The following is a 10,784-nucleotide window of genomic DNA, read 5'->3' on the forward strand; positions in this document are numbered from 1 at the left end:
GAAAAAGGTATTTTCTTGGAGTGTGTTCTGAAGCTCCTCGCTGCTCGGCTATGACAGGCGTGACCTTTTTGTTGCCGGGCGGGGATTTTTCTGGACTCAGCTGCTGCTCTGGTGTGAGGACTGAGCGGGTCTTTAAAAGGTGACTTTGCCTCGTTGCCCTCATCATTGCATCATTTCTCTTTTCCCACACTTTTCCCTTCAAACTCACAGAATTACATGGGAAACTTCTCACACTAGTAAATGTTTTGTTTCTTTGCATCATCTATATTCCAGTGTAATGGTTTCATATTTCTTTTATGCAGAAATGTGGAACAAAACGATAATATGATGCTTCTAGAAAAGCCGGTGAAATGATTGTATGGCCTGAGTAGTGCTTTTATTTTCTCAAATAAGGGGAATTTAGGTCAAATGAGGTGAATTTATACACATTTTACTTGAAAAAATATTCTAATAGTAGTTTTAATGAGTATTAAATTCAATTCAACATATTTTCATCATTTACTGTTTCACTTTAAACCAATTTCAGTGGGGATACAATCAAAAAGTATAATATTTATGTGAGTTTAACCCTTTCATGCACAGTGGTCACTCCAGTGGACAGTTATTCTCCAGCTGTTCTCCTGTATATTCTTGGGTTTAGTTGTTTTAGTTCCATATCAGCCAACACAGTGGACACTTATGCATCATCTCATAAACTGCAATTCATACCATTACTCTAACTTTGCTGTTCTTGATTGGCTCTTGAGTGGAAATCAGTTGTTAATTGTTACTTTTTGCATATTATCTCCATGAAGTGAGTAATAACGACTGTTAGAATATGTTAAAATGTGAGAAAACATCAGATTAGCTGCCTTAAACATGGTTTCATTTCACTGATTTCATATCACTTTATGATATTGGGTTTTAAATACATGTTTCTTTGCTTCAAGAATAAAATTCATGGTGTAGCTGAGTGGACATTTTTGTAAATCTATGAAACCCCCCCCAACTCATTCTCATTATTTTTTTCATGCCTAAGGAGGAATAAAAACACTCAAAAAAAAAAAAAACTCAACTAAGGTTCTCATAATTCATGCATGAAAGGGTTAATGTGGAAAATTAACCCATAAAGACCCAGAGATACTTTTGTGGCAGTTCCCAAATGGATTTTTCTCTCTGTTTAAACCTTTATTAAGTGATTTATCAGCATATATTGCAGTATTATTCTCTGTTTTTTTGTTCTTTTTGGTGAAAATCAGGTATTTTCCTATATTTAATTCACTGATCATGTAGATGTTCATTAAAACTCAGATTAAAGTTGAGGGCTGTGAACAGTAAACAACATATCAACGAGACCAGAAAGATGTTGAATTGGGCCAAAATCTGTGAGCTGTTGTCACTCGGGCAGAGGACTCTATCCATGCTAACATTTGTGGAACGGTGAAAGACAAGGCTGACTCTGGAGACTCATGCTCGGGCTTTTTTCTGATGTGGAAGTGATACGTCACACTACATACGTTGCATCACTGCCCCTTTGATTCCGAAATGCAGATCCATTGTGTAAAAGTCCAGCCTGTCTCACCTCTGTTACTCCTTTGTCTTGGCTGTGGAAATCAGTCAATCACCATCTCACCTTTTTCCCGGGATCTCTGTGTAAAAGCAGCTTATGGTAACCCCCCAGTGGCTGTCAGGGGTATTACAACTTTAATTAACATTAATCAGACATTGTATATTTCCATGTTTATTTTGGAGGCTACAGTCTGGGGCGCAGATAAGGGGGGAGTTAACATGACAAATTCATGGGGCCCAGAATTTGTGGGGGGGCTATAAAGCAGAGAAGGGGGTCCAGTGGATACAGGTTAGAAGTTGTAAAAAAATTTGTGTATGTGTAGCGGCTGTACTCTTATGTTGTGAAGAATTTGCCAAAACGCAATCTTCTTTACACCTTGCTGTTTACTCAAGGCTGGCAGAAAACACAAAATCAGTCTCACGAAAAACATGAATTCCGTTCTCACACTGTCAAAAAAAAAAAATTAAAAAAAATCAAAGTTAGCTAACACCACATGCCAATCAGACCATGAACATACAATAAAGAACATTGTCATTCAAAAACATGCTCAACCGACAGGGAGCCAATCATTACACAAACACAACGGTACAAAACAATTATTCAAATATGACATAAAAAAAACAAAAAATGTAAAATAATGACGGGACCAACATGCGTGTACTCACCAGGCAGACAGCATAGCGAAACTGCCGCTATCTCCCTGGGGTGCACGACCCTAGTTCGCAGGAGTGTGGTGTTCAGTGTCCATAAAATAAAATTGCAATTAACACAATAAAACAGTGTGAGATGGCAAGTGGAATCCTAGATTATATACATTAACTCCGTTACATATGGTCTGCTGCATAAGAGAGGCATAGAAGTGTAGAAGTCAGGAATCGGACGTTGAAAGCATGTCAAGTTTCAGTTTTGTTTTCATGCTAGCATAAGTGATGTTATGTATGTTCTGCGCGCCCCCCCCCCCCTCCCCCACTCCGACAGATCGACAATATACTGAATTTTATTAATGAGCCCACAACGTTTAGCTTTCATGGAGCCCACAATAGGTAGCAGCGCCCCTGGCTACAATGGAATGGTAACCCTGGTTCTATGTGTTAAAGCTGATTTCTTTTCTTTTACACTTGTTTATGTGTCTGATCTTTGGCTTAATTATTGCCTTTGTCAACCCAAAAGTATCTTCGTTGTCAGTCCAACTGCACAGATTTGGCTCCCTGCTGCCGATCAGCTCCTGCCTCTGAGGTGATGGACAGTAAAACTCTCCCAGCACCTGTTTCCTGGCCACGCTCAAGTGTTGTTAATAGGCTGATGAGAGACGTTAACAAAGTTACTGCAGCGCGCTGGAAGGATAAATCAGCAGAGGGTTAGAGTGTCTCATCTAGGCTGTCAGAAGTGACATTTTTAAAAGGTCCCAGTGACTGCTGCATCCGTCCTGTACCTGGAAAGATGGAAATAGAGCACGGACTGAGTGATGAAAGCAAGGGATGGGGAGCTTGAACAGAAACAGGAGGCCTGAACGGATAGAGAGATGAAGAAGTGGAGGAATGGCAGAATGGAAGAAGCACGATTTGTTTGAAGAAGCAGTGGAAAGATGAGGAGATAGGTGGGTGGAAAGGGCTGATGTAAGGAGTAGAGGGATGGTGGAACAACTCTAAGAAGTTGTTGATGCAGACTACTAGTCATGATTTAGTGTAATCAGGCCTCCTTGAAAGCATTTCTCTGATATTGTTGGATGAGGGATGAATAATGCAATAGACCCAGTCATTTTCCCACATCAACAGCAACAACAATAACTTTCATCCTGTGTGATTTCATATAATTTCTTTATTCCCCTGCCTTTTTCTCCCTTTGTGATGTGCCAGACGTATGTGCATTACAAAGAGAGTCAGGAAATGGCTTTCCACTTAAAAAAATGAGAACAGATCTTGACACTGTTACAAGAAGGACCTTTGGCTGTGAAGGACCTTTGGGAGAGCTACTCTGCAGGCAGGCCCTTTGCTTCGATTTTCATAAGACTACAGGACAATCTAATTAAATTTATCCACGAAGGGCGGCGTTTCTTTAGACCATTATCATTATTGTGCCAATGAATCACTGAGATATAGCGAAAATAAAAAAACCTGAAAAGCCAATTGTTTTTCTCAGCTGGTATAAATATCGCTTATGGCTGGAATCCAACCTTGTTGCTCTTTGAACTAAAATAACATAATTTCTGAGTGGAGTCATGTGTTATTGATGGATTTCTACTCCACTGTGGTTAGAAGTAATAGCCTGGATTCCTGTTGCATTCAGTGTGTGGACACTTGCATCCACACACACACACACACACACACACACACACACATAAACAGAAAAATGCTTTCAGACACTTTCAACTGGCACACACTACAGCGCTACCACGCACTGAGTAAATGTTAATGTACACAGGTGCAGTCTTTAGGGAGGTTGCTTTTGCGCTCTCATCAGCCACTCGTAATCACTTCCCTTCCAGCCCAGTAAATCACCGTCTTTTACTGATGCATTTATAGGATGCATGTTCACAACTTGTTGCCGGGGAAAAAAAAGTTCTGACCACCACCAGGAATATATTATAAGCTTCTGCATCTATACAGTCATACAGTCAACTCACAGACAGGAAATATTGTTTTATAAATGTCTACTTAGTTTCTGAAATGTATTTGTGCTTTTAATAGGGTTTTAAGCTGTTTACGACATATGGGTGAGAGTGGAGTTATTGGTCAAAGGGGGGCTCCTGGGCGGCTGTGGATATTGGCAGGTTGCACTGTTCCAGCAGGCTGGTCCTGGGGAGGTCCCAATGACCTGTTTTATACCAACACTGGTGCTTTGTCGTAAAACTAGGGGGAAGTCGAGTCACAACTTGAGTATTTGTTTGAAGTGGATGGAAAAAAGTCCTCCTGTGGCAAGACCATGAGAGTGTTGTGTGCTGCTGTGTCTGATGGGAGTGGAAATGCGCAGAAAACCAGGCTACTTTGTCTTTACATAGATGTTAGATTAGTGCCCAGGTTCTGGTAAAATACTCCTAATACCACAGAGAAAAAAAGAGCAACATTCCCCTCTTTCTCCTTTGAATGGAAACAGCCTCTTGTCACTATGTTTGAATGCTGTAATTGGACGTTAAGGGGCTTAGAGAGGGAAGTGTGATGTAGTGTTAAAACTCCTCACAAATCACATATTTCTCACCTCTGCGGAGGTTCAGAACCTGGCGCTGCTATTCTCCGGCCATTCTGCTCCTGCTGCTGCTGCATTTGGAATTCACACAGCGCTGTCCTGAATGAGACAGGTGAAGAAAACCACCGGCACAGACTGGTGTTCCAGTGGATTTAATATTTCCTAAAAGCCTTGAATTTTACCTGTCACATGTAGCCGAAATGCATCTCTGCATGTGCAGGGGTGTCAGAGTGATGGATGGTGAAAGTGTGTTCCAGGATTATGTTTTATGAAAGTTAAAGGGCCCTGGGGTTGGTCTGTGAAGCACATAATCTCAGTCAAAGTGCGAGGCTGGATGAACCAAGGCTTTATTATTAAACACCTATGAGAGGACCTAGAGCTGGAGGCCCCTGCACATCCAACTTAACACTCTCTGGCGGCTCTCATCACACATTCTTACCATTTGGGCATGAAATTAAGAATCCATTTACTACTTTGAATGAAATAGGAACTACGTTGTTATGCATTGATAAATCTGAAAGGACAGTATTTGACACCCTTTATATGTGCTGTCATCTCATTCTTTTGTGCTATCTTTCCTTCTTCTCACACAGTAACTTTTATCTTTAAGGAGAGAGTATTAAAAATGGTAATACTTTTGGCAATATGTTTCAGATTTGATGGTACATGTGAGAATTGGCTATAAATGATGTAGTATTGATTTCACATGTGGAGCAGGAGTACCAGGGCTCGAGCACTGGAAGAGGAAGGGGAATGCAGTCCCTGGGATGTTCATGGAGGGCTGGCTGGAGGCTCTAGGGGCCAGGGGCCCAGTTCTACAGCTCTGGGAGCCGTTAAAAATACTATAAAAGTTCTGTATCCACAATTATTCTGACTTTTTAGATTTATAAATCTCAGCTAAAGCTCATGGTGGATGTATTACTGGTTTAAACATGGAAATTGATTGCTGCTCCCTTGGTAACGGTGCACATGGTAATTATAAATGAGACCATAAAGGCAACAGATTTTTATAGAATCTGGCACAGTAGATTTGGTAGTGCATAGTGACCTGGACGGGTCAGTTTAAAACACACACAGGCTGTTATTAAATGAATACAGATTAGGCATTTGAAGCTGTTATGGTCTTTTATTTAGGGCAAATGGTTGATAAGATAAGATAATAATAAGAATAATGGCGTCTTAAATAATTTTGTTCTTGTCTATAATTTTACACTTTTCCACCAGAGTTTGTGTTCGCTGCAGAGATTCGAAGTGACACAGAGAAAAGCTGTTCATGCTGAAGTTCCCTGCTGGAGGGAACAGTGCTTGTGAAGTCGGCGTTTTGCTGTAAAGCTACAGTACAACACATGCAACTCCAGCTGGCTTGGACAGGGAAGCTGGAAATGTTTACCATGGTCCACATGGCTAATTTGTGTGTTTTATTTAGCTGTTGTGTATCTGGGACTTTTGGTTGTGGGGGGAGCAGAATGGAATGGGGGGTGCAGCAACAGTCAACAGATGCTGTCAAAGTGACCGCAGGGAGGAAGCAGAGACAAATGCTCCTCATTAAAGTGCTGACTGCAGCCCAGTGGCCCAGTAACCAGCAGAAACCAGCTCCATGTCTACGGCTCTGCAGCTGGAGATCAGCTGATCCTCACTGGCTTGACTTACAGTCAAGTCCTATTCACCTTTTCTTTGTGTCAGCTGAAAAGGGATCGGTAGTGACAGTTTGAGCTGAACCAACATCGGAGCGATGCTTAAATTCAGCGAATGATGCAGATGCTGTTGTTGCGAAGTCGGCCGCTATAGCAGCTGTCGACTGATGCTGATTCAGATGAAGCTGATTCCCATTAAGATTTTTAAACAATTTAACTTTTCCAGTCATGCCAGGATGTACTGACTGACAGCTGAGGACACTCCAATTTGGATTTTAGTGTAATGAGCGAGACCACATCCGAAATGGTTGGATTTCATTGTCAGTGGAATTCTGCGTCGTCTGGACACTGTCCAGTCGCATTGTTCATCTGAGAAACATAAAGTGAGGGAAGAAAATACAGATTTAATTAAGTGCAACCACATGAAGATGCATAACAGACATTTGCAGACCAAGTTTGGATAAGCTGAGATCAGTTCTTTTAAGATTTCCATGATCAGGTATCAAAAATCCCATTGAAATGACAGCTGTAACTGGAGGCTAAGACTCTGTTGTCTTCAATAATATGTTTGTCAATTCGATGACCTGTTTGACTTCTGAGTGTAGTTCATGGTTATGGAGTTTACGCATAGTAACTGTATACGACAACAAATTATTGTTGTGTTTGTTATGTGTTTACATCTCTACACACCTAACATGCCTTAAATAATATCATAAATTACATCTTTTTTTCAACCACTTGGGGCTTTGAAACACTGATATTGCTTCACACAAAGATGTTGTTTCCACTTTCTTCAAGTTTCCAGCTGGTTCCTGTTTTCTTTATGATAAATTGGAAGATATTATTTTTCATTATCTCAATTATCTTTTCACTCACACTCTTAAGTGTAAGAAGTTCATTCATATGCTTTGTGTTACAGCCCAAAGAAAGGAAGAAAAAACAGATTTTCCCCAGTTCCTCACTGACTGAATTAACAGTACAGTGCAGCGTGTCCATCGGGGTGATTTAATTGGGCTGTGAAACCAATGTGAGCAATGTTCCTGACCCCAATCAGGAGTCAGACAGCGGTACGGGGGTCACCAGGGGTTATATCGGGCCCCTCTGGATGGACAGGCAGGGAACTGTAAACCTGGAAGACCAGGAGCCCAAGCACTGTGTGTTTACCTCGCTGCTTTTACAAGTGATGTCACCACGTTGTAAAAAGATACAGTTCTCTGCGGGCCCTAGACTTTTGTTACTATTTGAGAGAATAAACACGGGCTAAGTGCATGGAGGGAGATGGAAGCGAAAGGCTTTGTGGTCGGAGGGTTGGGGGAGGCGGGCTCCTGTGGCGCATGGTGCGTCCAAGCGGCTGAAGTGGACTGTGGGGATCTGTAACTGTCCAGGTGCTGGCGAGCTCAGGTCCAGCCTTCACCAGCTAATCCCCTCACACCGGTACAGAGAGAAAACCGCCTATAAATAATCAGACATCCTTCCTTATTGTGTACTGGACTTCAACAGCAAAAAAACATTGTCTTTTAATGATCCCCCCGGGCCCTTCACCGTGTCCACATGTGTGCGACTTCACTCTCTTGCTTGTGAAATGAAACATACTGTGAATCATATCCTCAACTTCAGCATCTGCTCTCAGAAATCACCTTCTGAAACCACCTTTCATTCCAGCTCCTTGGGAATTCCATAAATATTCAACTTCCACTCTGTATCCGTCCTCTTTCTTCCTCTTTATGATTCTGCACCTCTCTGCAGGTCTTTATGGTATTGCGACAGAAATTCGCTTTACATAAGTCAAAGCAGCGGTGTGTGGTGTAAGTGTAGCCGTATGTGTAAAAGGCAGTGAAACAGCTTGTGTTTTATGTGAGCTCTCCTGGCTTAGGCATCTGGGTGGCTGCTCGGAGTGTCTCAACCTACGGCTCCGGGGGTCCGGCTCTGCGCTGTAGTGGTGTAAGTCAATCTTGGCAATTCCAGCACAGCTGCAAAGACAAAGGCAAGGGAATGTAACCGAATCTAGATATTCATGCACTGCAGAAAAAGACAATCTTTGCTGAATTTCCTTTTTGTCCTCGGATGCCAACCCGTTACAGCCAAATGTTGTCACAGTATGTTATTGCAAAACAGGGGGAAAAGGTTTCATAGCAGCATTTCTCTATACTTATCTTACTGTGTTTAAAGGGACAATAGTACTGTCTAACTGTACAATAAGATACTAATATATATATCTAAAGGTTCAATGTGTAAGATTAGTGCCTCCTGCGCTGTTTCTCGCATCTGTTTTATGCTGGAAACCAGTCTTCGCTGATGGTACCAACATTTCTACACAAACAATGGCCTTGGTTACAGCCATGAAAACAGCCTTTCACTGGTTTAATGTAAACTGGAATTATTTTCTTCACTTCCTCTGGACCTCTAGCTGTTGGTAATTTATGGATACAGCTAACATCAACACACATCCAGCTTCCTGCACAACACAGACTTCTACGTACATTTCTTTTAACCATGCATGCACAAATCCTACATATTTAAACTTATATTACATTCTGTATATATGAGATGAAAAACGACTCACAATAATATTCATTTTTATAACGCTAACTGAAGAACGTAAATTGCACGAACCTAAAAGCAAGAGAAAGCATCCAAAGTCCTGGATTTTGTATATCCACCATCCAGCCCACCTACCTCCTGCCTATTGATGTAGAGACAAAAAAACACTGGATCCTTCAATGATAAATTACTCTGAGATTACACATACATGTGGTTTGCAAACATGGCAAAATAGTAAAATTTTTTGGGATAGATTATAGTGACATTACGTGTATCTGTGGTTTCTTCTGGGTGATCGGGTAGGGGAAGCACAGCTTTAAAACAGTTTGTGCTGCGCTTCTGTGTAGTCCTAAAACCGCATCTTTCTGTTGACTCTGACAGATGATGTCACGTCACCGTCAGATCAGACCGCTGGAATAACGCAGCGAGCCTTTATGCATCTCTGGACATTTTTCAGATGAGACCTCTGCTGTCTTGCTGCCTTGCCTTGTCTCTTGGTTCAAGTGTGCTTGTACGGTTCCTTGGCTCAGATTTTTATTAGCTTTTCCCGAGCCTCAAAGAACTTGGCCCGGCCTGGTTCTGCCCGGCACTTTCCCACTAATGAAGTGCATATTCTGCCGGAGCATTTGGCAAAGACCGGTTCCTTGGCCATCCCTTAATGGGAATTTCCCCTTCTTCCATGCCTCCCTGCCTGCCTTGCTCTCTGCCGCTGCCACTCTGGTGTGTGTGACTCATGTCCTGAACAGCCAGCCATCAGCCAGGGGACGTTTGATTCATAAACCTCCTTACACTTGTTTGCCACTGTTGGACCGGTTGGCTGACTGTCTGGGCGATTGGCTGGCTGACTTGTTAAAGGGCTGACTTATTGCAGGACTGGGTGGCTCAAAATGGGATAAAGGTTTAGGGGCTGAGACACTGACTGACGTTGAACGGTGGAGTGTGAGAAAAAAATGTGCACTTACTTTCTGTGAATTGGTCTGAGACAAGGAAACATTCATCAACAAATGCAATTCAAGGAGGTTATTTTCATTTTCAGCACCTTGATGCTGAAGCTGCAGATGAGACAGCACTTCATTTTCCAAACTCAATCTCAGAATGTTGAAAATAAAACTTGGACGGATGAATTGACTTCAAACATAACTGCATGCATCCATACTTGTTTTATTACTCCAAACCTCCAGTAACAGCACCTGCTGCTCCATAACTGAAAGCAAATTAAAATTGTGCCAGTTGGTTGTTTTATTCCAGGAGGAGACTCTCAGCATCTCATATTCTGGAGTGTCTTAATCACTGGAAAAATAACCCTTGTATGTTTTTGTTGCACAGCTCAATGAGGATGAGACAGTCTACATCCTCAAATCAACCTTGAAGGGTCTGTGCTATCTGCATTTTATGAGGAAAATCCACCGGGAGATGAAAGCTGGGAATATACTCTGTGACAGGGAAGGTCATGCGAAACTGGCTGATTCTGGCCTGGCTGGACATTTGACGGTGAGCTTCGATTCCACTGGGCCTTCCACTCTCTAAAAGTCAACATAATAAAGTCAGGTCTCCCTTGGAGAATATGGCAGATGATGATCATGTCTATGTTCGGTGGTTTCGCTGCTATTAAATTAACCTTTCTGGTGCAAAACAAAAGGCTGGATGCAGCAGACTTTTGGAACTGTTTATTCCTACACAGTTTCTGCTTCCATTTATTTCCAAAGAATGCTGTGGGGAACTTTTATGACCCCTTGTGAACTTTAATCTTGTCAAAATCTAGCTCTATCTTTAAAAAAAAAAACCTCCGGAGCTGCCAGAGAGACGATGTGCAGAGTACAGAAGAGTAGGAGCTACACTCTTCAGGCTGTGCAGTTAATTCCCATTATGAGCGATCG

This window comes from Sphaeramia orbicularis, chromosome 16 (assembly GCF_902148855.1).
Source record: "Sphaeramia orbicularis chromosome 16, fSphaOr1.1, whole genome shotgun sequence".
NCBI lineage: Eukaryota > Metazoa > Chordata > Actinopteri > Kurtiformes > Apogonidae > Sphaeramia > Sphaeramia orbicularis.